Genomic DNA, 12,227 nt, shown 5'->3' on the forward strand with positions numbered 1-12,227 from the left:
ATATATATATATATATATATATATATATATATATATATATATATATTTCTATTCCCTTCAACTACTGAGAAAAGTTTCATAAGTTACAATTATTGTTTTTCCATGTAGGAATGTTAATAGTTCAACTTTGATAAGTTCCTTATGATTTCTTTTCCCTGTTTACCTTCTCATGCTTCTCTTGCTTCTTGTATCTGAATGTTAAATTTTCTATTCAACTCTGGTTTTTTCAGCAAGAATTCTTGAAAGGCCTCTACTCCACTGAATGACCATATTTTCCCCTGAAACATGATACTCAGTTTTGCTGGGTAGGTGACTCTTGGTTTTAATCCCAGCTCGTTTGAACTCCGGAATATCATATTCCAAGCCCTTCAATCCCTCAGTGTAGAAGCTGCCAGATCCTGGGTTATCCTGATTGTGTTTCCACAATATTCAAATTGTTTCTTCCTGATTGCTTGTAATATTCTCTCCTTAATCTGGGAATTCCAGAACCTGGCTATAATATTCCTAGGAGTTTTCTTTTTGAGATGTTTTTTTCAGGAGGTGATCAGGGGATTCTTTCAACCTCTATTTTGCCCTCTGGTTCTAAAACATCAGGGCAGTTTTCTTTGAGAACTTCCTGGAGGATGATTTCTAGGCTCTTACTTTGATCATGGCTTTTAGGTAGTCCAATAATTTTTAAATTATCTCTCCTGGATCTATTTTCCAGGTCAGTGGTTTTTCCCATGAGAAATTTCACATTGCCTTCTATTCTTTCATTTGTTTGGATCTGTTTAATAGCATCTTGATTTCTCATAAAGTCATTAGCTTCTATTTGCTACAATCTAATTCTGAAGCAACAATTCTCCTCATTGAGCTTTTGAGATTCTTTTTCCATCTGACAAATTTGGCTTTTTAAGGCATTATTCTCCTCATTGCCTTTTTGAGCCTCTTTTGCCATTTGAGTTAGTCTACTTTTTAAGGTGGTATTTTCCTCAGTCAGGCTGTTGACTCTCATTTGATAATTTTCTTGCATTGTTCTCATTTCTCTTCCCAATTTTTCCTCCACTTCTCTTATCTGCTTCTTAAGGTCCTCTATGGCCTGTAACCAGCTTTTATTTTCCTTTGGATCTTTTGGTGCAGGAGTTCTGACTTCACTGTCTTCCTCCCGTTCCATGCTTTGCTCCTTTTTGTCCCTAAAATAGGAGTCTAATGTTGGAATCTTCTGTTTTCTTCGTTTCCTTTGCCTGATCATGTCGCCCCTCAGTCACTTGACCCCTGGGCTTTTTGACACAGTAGGACTCTGCCACCAGACAGGGGAGCTTTTGTCCCAAACACTGGGGTTTTTTCAGCTGCCAGAGGTATTAGATGGGTGCCTTCTCTGAGGTCTCCACACTGGCAAGCTGAAAACACAACCCAGGAACTCCACCCTAGACTGCAATCCAGATCCAAGCAGGTTAAAGCAAGAGCGATTACCCCTCAGACTGGTGCTTGGTCCCCCTACACTCTGCAGGCCAGGAGCTGAAACTGTGGGTCTCAGTGGCTTTTCGCCCCAGGGGCAAAAGCCATGCATTCCCACTTTTTGGGTCCCAAAGTCCAGACTACACTAACATCTCACTTTGTCCTTTGCATCTATGTGTTGATAAATCTGGAAATGGCCACAGCTGCGGGTGATCTGGAGTCCCTCCAGCCAGCAGCTGGTCAGGCCCACCCTGGGGCTAAAACCTCAGCGTGGGGCTGGGCTCTGCTCCCAGAGTGCTGCACTGTCCAATTCCTGCTGGCCTGCAGTGCTGTCCTCAGCTGGAGGTTAGCTTCTCTGTGTCATTTTGTGGGTTCTGCGCTCCAAAGTTTGTTTAGAGTCACCTTTTACATGGATTGGGGAAAGTGGAAGCCGGAGCCCAGCGGAGGTCCTGCTTCTACTCCGCCATCTTGACTCTGCCCTTGGGACCATCATTTTAAGAGGGACCTCATCCATGCATCACCTTACTCAAGTCTGAACTCTATAATTCTCATCCTTCTCACCTGCTTGATTGCTCATTTCCCCTCCTGACTTCTCTTCTAAATTTCCTTAATATAATTTATTTTCATTAGAATGTAAATTCTTTGAGGGCAGGTATTGTTTTGCTTATAAGTATTTGTATTCTCATTATTTCTATAGCGCCTGGCATATAGGAAGAGCTAATTGTCTCTGTTTCTCACTGGTTTCTCTCTCTCTCTCTCACACACACATACATACACATTATCATCATCAATGTATCAATGTATGTGTGTGTATGTATGTATCTATCATCTATATTGATTTACCTATCTCTGTCATCTATCCATTTATCTTTATCATATCTCTATCATATCTACCTAATGTATCTGTCATTTACCTATCAATCTCAACCTATCTTTTGCTGACTTTTTGTCTTTCTATTTATCTATCTCTACCTATCTGTCGCTCTGACTTTTTCTCATACTCTCCCTTTCTCTTCCCCTCCATCCCCACCCCCCCACCCCCACCCCTGCCGCTGGACTCATGTAGGTCGGTAACTTCTATGCAACTGAAAGTGCCTAGGGCTCTGAGATGCTAAACAATTTGCTCAGAATCCCACAGCCCATAGTCTCACAGAGGCAGAACTTGAAACCAGATCTTTCTACTTTTGAAGTCAGTCCTCTATCCATTGCACTACCTCTTCTTCCCCTTTTATGTATTCTTTTACTTATATGTGTATATTCTGTTTATCTTGACAAAATGTAACTTCTTTGAGGGAAGAGGGTGTTTCACTCTTGTCTTTCTATGCCCAGTCACTAGTAAATAACTTTCAGGAGTTAAGTGTTTAAGCAATGCTTGGTTGATTGATTGACTAATTTGTGTCCTCAGAGTCTTAGTTCAGCACATAGTAGGTACTTAAGAAAGACTTGATGGATTGAATGATTTATGTCCTCATAGCCCTAATTCAGTACCTGGAACATAGTAGGTATTTAAGAAATGCTTGATATACTGAATGACTGATATGTGTCATTAGAGTCTTAATTCAGTACCTGGCACATAGTGGGTTTTAAAGAAATTCTTCATGGCTTGAAGGATTTGAATGAGTGATTTTTGTCCTCAGAAACCTGGTACAAGTACTGCATGTGGTAGGCACTTAATAAATACTTGTAAATCAACTGATTGATTGACTCTACCCATACTCTTAGTCCAGAGATTTTTCCACCATATCATATTTGTCCCTCTTTCTCTCCAACACACACACACACACACACACACACACACACAAGAGTTTCCTTTTTGGACACCAATAAACACACTGACCTTTTGAAATATGGAAAGAAAAGTGCTTTGGAATAGAACTGTCAGGAACAGTGGTCAGACAGTCGTCATTTGGAGTTTTGAACAAATGGGGCTATAGTTTCCAAGTTGCCCCCATCCTGACTTGAAGCAGCTGGCCCTCTGGCCCGAGTTGGCTCCCTGTACCCCAAGCAAACAGTTGATATTTGAGGAAGCACATAGGCTCCTTTGTCCCTGAAACAGGCTCCGTTATGGGAAACCCCCCGCCCAGCTGCAAATCACATGCTGATGATAGTATTTTCTGAGTCTCTGTCTTTATTTTCTTTCATGCCTCCCTGTTAAAACACCCTGCTCCTCTTGGCAAAGTCCAGCCAGTGAAGGGAGCACTGATTAACAATAAAAAGCTTGACATGTTTCGAGTTGATGACCTAAATCTCTGATCTCCTAAATAACAACTAGCATTTACATAATGCTTTAAAGTTGGCAAAGGCCTCTTTACATATGTCATCTTCCTCCATCCTTGAAATAGTCTTGTGAATCCAGTATGATTACCCCAATTTTACAGACGAGGACAATGAGACTGAGAGGAATGGGAAAGAAAGAGAACCAGTATTTCTAGGGCACCTATGATGTACTGAGCACTGCACTAAGCACCTTACAAATACAATTTCATTTGATCCTTACAACAACCTTAGGAGATAGGTGCTATTAATATTATTCCCATTTTATAGTTGAGGAAACTGAGACAAACAAAGATTACTGGCTTGCCCAGGGGTCATACAACAACTAGTAAGTATCTGAGGCTGGATTTAAACTCAGGTCTTCTTAACTCCAGTCCATCAAGCCTTCCTAAATGGAATGCTTCTGCTCTGACCTGGAAGCCTCTATATGTACAGAGGCCAGGGATATGAACTTTGAGCCACTGACACCATTTTGTGTTGGCAAATGCCCAGAAGTGTATCCCATTTCTCCAGCTTTCCTAGAAAGTACCCAGGCAGAGAGCTAAGCGGTGGGTTAACCTGGTTCTTTAGGGTCATTGGGGAAGTTCATTGGTGCATAAGGATGAAGCAAAATTGGGCCACTTTTTTTCCCCAAATGTTACATGAATGCTTTGGAAGAGAACACAACTTAGAGGAAGGGGAATTCCTGATCCAAAGGATCAGCAAATTTCCTTCCAAGAAATAAGAATGACAACAATTAAACAAAGCTGAAAACAGTGTAATTAGTAATGAACAAACTTGCCCCAAAGAAGAAAGGAGATCAGCCAGGAAGCTCCCTCTCTTTTTTGCAGACGTGTGGGGATAGTGAGTATGGAATATTACATTTACTGTCAGACTTAGGGGATCATATATGCATTAGCTTTGGTGAATTGCTTTTGTTTCTGTTTCTTACTCTGGTCTATGGAATGGTTCTCTGTATAGGGGAGAAGTCATATATTTGGTAATGAAGGTGATGTAAAAACAAAACATGCCAAAAATTAAAAAAAAACTTTTCTAGTGCCAAAAGTCTGTTTCAGACTTTTAAAAAAGAATATTTGTTGAATTCATTATTTTAAGAATATTTATTGAATTTTAATGATCAGCTTAATCTATGGACCAGAAGCTGTCTGAATTTATATAAAATAGGTTTGATCCCAGGACACTTTCCACAAATCACTCTTGCTCATGGTACCACCCAGGATTTCCCCTGGAAATTTCAGAAACTCAGGTTTGAGTATAGGTCTCTATAGAATATATAAAAAGTCCTCAGCCCTACCTCAGTACAAAAATAATAGCTACCATTAATGCAGCACTTACTTTAAGAGTTTTATAATGATCTCATTTGATCCTCATAACAACTCTGGGATGTAGGTGCTACTATTTATGCCCATGAGGAAACTGAGGCAAGCACCCAGGTTAACAATATACGGGGAAGATAAGACAGCCTTTATTTTGCCACACAAGATAGGCGAACCATCAAAGAATTTCTGCCTGAATTCATCCTTCTGGTGAGTAGCTTCTTTCCCTAAAGATTTTTGCAATCTTCCAAATTTATAATGCCTTTCTAGGTTGAGAGTACCTAGAAGAAAAACCTCACTTGCTAGCAACTGGTTGATTGGATCATAAATTCAGAGCTGGAAACGATACAATCCAACTTCCCTTATTTTCTATATGGGGAAACTGAATTCTCAAAGAATTAAGTAACTTGTTCAGGATCATGTCAGTAATAAGTAAACGAGAAGGGAATCAATCCTAGGTCTCTGACTCCAAATGTTATACTCCTTCCATGGTACCAGCATGCCAATTCTCCCTTATCCTGCCATCTCCAGGGTCAAGAGGGTCTAACTATTATTACCTTTAGACACCTGGCACCTCTTGGCCTGAGAGTTTCCCTGGGAGACTATAGGGATGTACAGGCTTTCCCTTCCTTCCCCTCCCAAGGATGCCTTTATAAGCCCTCTCTGAGCTCTGTTTTTTCTCCATTCTTTGCCCAGATCCCTTTCACATCTGTCTGCCCCCTTTTACATCAGCCAAACCAGAGTTCTTTGAATGTTAACCACATGTACACATGAAAAATGTCCCCCCTTGTAGGCATATTTTTGAGAGGTCATTTTAGATTTCACCTGAGATTTCAAAATACTTGATGATCCATGGAGGTCAATGATATGAATCAAGTAGGTTGAAACAGATTAATTTGAAAAAATATGGTCCCTTAATCCTTAATTGTAACCTCTGCTTAATATTTGCAAGGGTCACTGAATTCGACACAGTGAATAATGGACTCCTATTAAAATGAATTTATTGTGGTTAAAAATAAAATAAATAATGCACACCCATCCCATTTTCAACCCCATTATTTTGCATTAGCAATTTCAGTCTTGTGCTTGGCGTTTTTACTTGATTTAGAACAAAGACATCTCTTTCCTCACTGGAGAAACAAGGCAAGACTTGTCTGTACAAGGAATCTGGCAGCATTCATGAGAAAGCAACTACTTCCATGCTTCAAGAAGTCCCCCCACCCCATTCCTGCACCCCTTCCTCCACCTGTTTGGGGGCCTCAACTAGGGGCTATGTTGAAATAATTCCAGAATGACCTATTGAAAAGTGAAAAAAAGTAATCAGCTGTTTGCTTTGTCTACACAATGGCAAAGATACTCTGGCTGGGTGATGAGGCTTTCTTTTCTTTTTTTAAAGTAAATGAAATGCTTTTTGGGTTGAATTTACAGGTTCTTTTGAGGTTGGCGAGATTCAATAGCACAGGGCCTTGTGCCTATGTAAACTTTGAAAAAAATCTATAGAAATGCTAGTTATTATTTTATCATTATTACAGTTATGGCTTCCACATTGTGGGGGTTACGGGTTCAGTGACTGGTGGAAAAATCCATGTAAAATTTTTTGGCCCTCCCTTTGTATCAGAGAAGAAGAAATGCTGTATATTTATGATATTAAAAGATAAAATATGTTGATATTATACAATACTATGTATACATCTTATGCATTTCTGAGTTTCTAAACTTTTTCTGTGTCATCTGCTGGTCTTACATGTCATTTGTGGCTAATGCAATACTCCCCCCAAATTCCCATTTAATTTCTTATGATGACATATTGAAACAGCAATGGGGAAAGTCATAATGTGGAAGAAATAACTGTATTTATAAAAGGTCATTCAGTTGTACAAATATTTATAAATCTTCTGCAATGTACCAGGCACTTTTTAAGGTAGTGGAAATACAAAGTCAATGATATAGTTCCTATTTATATAAGTACTTTAAAAAAATAAATAGTAAAAAAATTTTTAAATTTAATAAATTTTTTAAATAGTAGAACAAATAAGCAAATAAAAATAAACAGTAAAAATTAAAATTAAATTTTCTAAAAAATAAAATTTTAAAATAGTAAAACAAATAAGTAAATAAAAATAAATAGTAATTTAAAAATTAAAAATAAATTTAAAAAGTAAAACAAATAATAGATAAGTGCAAGGTTAACTTGAAGGAGGAGAAAATAGCAGCAATTGTCTAAGTCAGGGAAAGCTTCACAGAGGAGATGGTGATAAGCTGAGTCTTGAAGGGAGAGAAAGATCCTAAAAGGGAGAGATTTAGGAGTGAGTGTATTCCAGGCCTGGGACAGAGATAGGAGTACTGACTTTTGTTAATCTAGAGAGCAGGGGGATGGCATGTTGAGTTCCTGTATGATAGAATTAGAACTGGAAGGATTTTTACAGGTCACTAAGCAGAAACCCTATATTTTACAAATGAAGAAGTTGCGGTCAAGAAAAAAGGTCTTGAGGCCAGAGGGTTGAAGTCAATTGTCCAGGGTCCCAGGACTGGTAAATGTCTGAGGCAGGATGATGAACACAGATCTTCATGATTCTAACTCCGACATTCCATCCCTTATATGATGATGCCTTTCAAAGGAAACAGTTGTTGTTGTTGTTATTGTTGTGTTGTTTCAGTCGTGTCCAACTCTTTGTGACTCTATTTGGGGTTTCTTGGCAAAGATACTGGAGTGCTTTGTCATTTTCTTCTCTAGCTCATTTTACAGATGAGGAAACAGAGGCAAACAGAGTTAAGTGACTTGCCCAGGGTCACACACCTAGGAAGTATCTGAGGTTCTATCTGAACTCACAAAATAAGTCTTCCTAATTACAGGCCCAGCACTCTAGTCACCGAACCACCTAGCTGCCCTGATTCAAATTAGGCTGGAATATAAAATGTAAGAAAGGAAATAAGAGGAACCAAGGCAGAAAAGATTGATTGGAACCAGTCTTTAGAACCACAAAGGCTTTCATTGCCAAGCAGAAGAGATTATATGTGACCTAGGAGTCAGTAGGGAAGTTTTTGAAGATTATTGAGCAGTCCTGTGATACACACACTCCCACATATCATATAAATATATATATAATATGCACACACATGTATGTACACATACACACATATTCATATATACATACACACAATACACATATATAGACATATACATACACACGTATATACACGGGAGTAAATATTATAGTGACTATGAAAGAGAGAATTAAAACCAAATATCATACTGAGATGTTCATATGTATGTACATACTTATATGTACATATACACACATCCATACACATAGGTAATAGGTATATATAATGTATATATTTATTCACTTTATGTTGTATGTATGTATGTATGTTTGTATCTATCTATCTATCTATCTATCTATCTATCTATCTATATATATATGTATTTGTTGTATCCCTTATTAAAATGTAAAGTCCTTGGAGCCAGCTGGGTGGCCAAGAAGACAGAGCACTGTGCCCAATGTCAGGAAGACTTAAGTTCCAATCCAGTCCCATTTAACTAGCTATGTGACCCTAGTCAAGTCATTTACTCTCTGCCTGCCTCAGTTTCCTCATCTGGAAAATTGGACTAATGATGATATTTAATTCCCAGGGTTGTTGTCAGGATCAAATAAGATAACTGTGACTGTGCCTGTCACAAAATAAATGGACAGTTTAGAGGATGGATTGGGGTAGAGGTAGGGAGAATGGAGAGGGAGAACAATTAAGAGCTGTTATAATAGTATAGGCAAAGGTGATGATTCTAGGTCTAATTGGTTTTCTAGGTGATCAGCACACACAAGACATACTTTATAAGATGTTTTGAGACTTTCTAAATGGCTTGTGTACAATTTCCTAATCTTTAAATGGGGAGTGGGGTGGGGGAAGGGTGCTGGTTGAGATGTCCTCTGAATTCTCTCTGTTTCAGCTCTAAATCAATGAAACTTGGAATTTCCTAGGTACTTTCTCCATGCCAGGATGTGCAGAATGGTCATACCTACTAACTGTTGGGCCACCACTATTTATCTGGAGTCATACTAGCTAGTCTGATAGCATGAAGGGGGCAGATAAATCAGAAAGGAATATTACTTCAGTGCCTACATTGTATTGAGCTACATGAAAAATATTTTAATGGAAAAACAAAACCCCTTATCTCGAAACAGGTTTAGCAGGTATGGAGGCCCCCTTTAGAAACTTTGTTCAGTGATCTGACACCCTGGGGATTGGTCTGACCAATTGACCTGCTTGGTGAATGAAATTGGATTTTATTTTTTTTTGGGGGGGAGGGCTAAATGAGGAGTTTGGATTAAATTTGGAGTTCTTAATCCAGGGTCTATAGACCCACTTTGGGTTTGTGGATAGATTTCAGGGCATCTGTAAACCTGAATATGAGAAAATAAATATTTTTGCTAACTTTTAGTTTCCTTTGGTTTTCTCTGTGTGCATTTAAAAACATTATTCTAAGGGGTCCATAGGTATCAGTAAACTGACAAAGGGGTCAAAGACAAAACAAAGTCAAAACCTTCTGGGTTGAAGACAAAAAAGAAGTCAAGACCTTCTGGACTGAATAATCTCTTAAATCCATTCCAATTCTATGATCCTGTGATTCTACTTCAGTCATGTGTGGGAGAGGTCAGTGTGGGCTACTGAAGAGATGAGTGGTTTGGGAATCAGAAGACACACTATCTCCTGACCCCAGGCATTCTCAATGATTGATCCCCAGACCTGAATCCTCCCTCTCCTCACCCCCTCCTCCTGGCTTTCCTGGGCTTCCTTTAAGTCCCAGCTGAAATCCTGCCTTGTATCGGAAGCCTCTCCCAATCTGCCTTACCTCTGCTGATTATGTCTAATTTATCCTGTACATAGTTCTTTGCATGTTGTCTCCACCACTGGATTCTGAGCTTCTCAAGAGCAGGGCCTGTCTCTTGTCTACCCCTTAGCCCCCGGCCTTTTTTTTTTGCATCCCTGGCACTTGGCACAATGGTAGGTGTGCATGTGGTAGGTGCTTCATAAATGTTTACTGATTCACAGTGAAAACCTGGCATCTTATTTTGGTGTTGTTGAGTCATTTTCAGTTATGTCTAACTCTTCATTAACCCCATTTGGGATTTTATTAGCAAAGATAATGGAGTGGTTTGCCATTTTCTTTTCCAGTTCGTTTTACAGATGAGGAAACTGAGGCAAACAGGATTAAGGGACTTGCCCAGGGTCACATAGCTAGTGAGTGTCTGAGGCTGGATTTGAACTCATGAAGATGAACCCTCCTGATTCCAAGTCCAGTGTTCTATGTACTAAACCACATAGCTGTCTTAGCTTCATATGGTAGGTATTTAATAAATGTTTACTGACTGAGAGTAAAAATTTGGCTTAAAATCTCTGCTGGATACTTTACTACCTTATTTAGTATCCTTAACAAGGCCAACTCTCTTGCCTGGATCTCAGTTATCTTATCTATAAAATGAGACACGTGGTCTTGACAGCTCTTTTCCATTTTTGGAGCCTATGAAATCCAAATGAGCCCATAGTCCGCAGTCGAGTTACTGAGTCACATCTCAAAGGGCCTTTGGAATCACCCTTCCAAAGCAAAAGCAGTTTTAAATGCAGAGATTTTTGTCTGGCAATTCTGAGAACTAGAACTGGGTGGAGGTAATACTGTGACCTACTTCTCTCCTTTTCCCTCAAGTTGTGAAATGGGATTTAGAAACATTTTTTTATTAATTTGTTTGTTTCCTTTTAGTTTACAGGATTCAATCCCACAATTCCTTGAGTTTCACATTTTGTCCCCCTCCCTTCCCCCCCCCCATGGCGGCATACAGTCAAGTATAGGATCTGTAAATACTTTCACATTTACATTAGTCAGGTTATAAAGACAGATTGTATCAGATGGAATGAAAAATGGTAAAGAGGACATAAAACCAAACAAGAGAAGGAAAAAGATAAGGTAGCTTGCTTCCACCTGGATATAAACTAAGTTCTTTCTAGTTCTTTCTCTGGATATACACATTTCTCTCCATCATGAGTCTTTTGGGATTGACTTATATCACTGCATTTCTGAGAAGAGTCCAGTCTATCAAAGTTGGTCATCACACATACATCATGTCTGTAATTGTGTACAAACTTCTCCTGGTTCTACTCTTCTCACTAAGCATCAGTTTGTATAAGCCTCTCCAGGTAAACATGAAGACCGTCTGCTCCTCGTTTCTTATAGCACAATAGTATTCCATAACATGCATATACCGCAACTTGTTCAGCCATTCCCCAACTGATGGGCAGCCCCTTAATTTCCAATTCTTTGCCAACACAAAAGAGCTGCTAGAATATTTTTGTACATATGGGTCTTCCTCCCACTTCTATGATCTCTTTGGGATAAAACCTTAGGAGTGGTATTGCTGGGTCAAAGGATATGAAATTATTTATAGCCCTTTGGGCATAATTCCAGATTGCTCTTCAGAAAGGCTGGATCGGTTCACAACTCCACCAGCAATGCATGAGTGTTCCAATTTGCCCATTCTCTCCAGCATTTGTCATTTTCCTGTTTTGTCATCTTAGCCAATCTGACTGGTGAGATGTGGTACCTCAGAGTTGTTTTGATTTGCATTTCTCTAATCAATAGTGAATTAGAGCATTTCTTCATGTGCTTATAGATATCTTTAATTTCTTTTTCTGAAAACTGCCTGTTCATATCCTTTGACCATTTATCAATTGGGGAATGACTTGTATTCTTATAGATTTGACTCAATTCTCTCTATATTTTAGAAATGAGTCCTTTGTCAGAGACATAGGTTGTAAAGATTCTTTCCCAATTTCCCACCTCCCTCTTAATCTTGGTTACATTGGCTTTGTTTGTACAGAAGCTTTTCAATTTCATGTAGTTAAAATCATCCATCTTACATTTTGTAATGTTCTCTAATTCTTGTTTAGTCATAAAGTCTTTCCCTCTCCACAAATTTGACAGGTAAACTATTCCTTGTTTTCTAAGACTGCTTACAGTACCAACCTTTATACCTAGATCATGCACCCATTTAGACTTCATTTTGGTATATGGTATTAGATAATGGTCTATGCCCAGTTTCTGCCATACTATATTCCAGTTTTCCCAGCAGTTTTTGTCAAATAGTGAGTTCTTATCCTGAAAACTGGGGTCTTGGGATTTATCAAACAATAGATTACTATAGTCAT

Source organism: Petaurus breviceps, unplaced genomic scaffold (assembly GCF_028583685.1).
Source record: "Petaurus breviceps papuanus isolate PSGF00001 unplaced genomic scaffold, PetGlider_PUasm1.0 225, whole genome shotgun sequence".
In the NCBI taxonomy this organism is placed as follows: domain Eukaryota; kingdom Metazoa; phylum Chordata; class Mammalia; order Diprotodontia; family Petauridae; genus Petaurus; species Petaurus breviceps.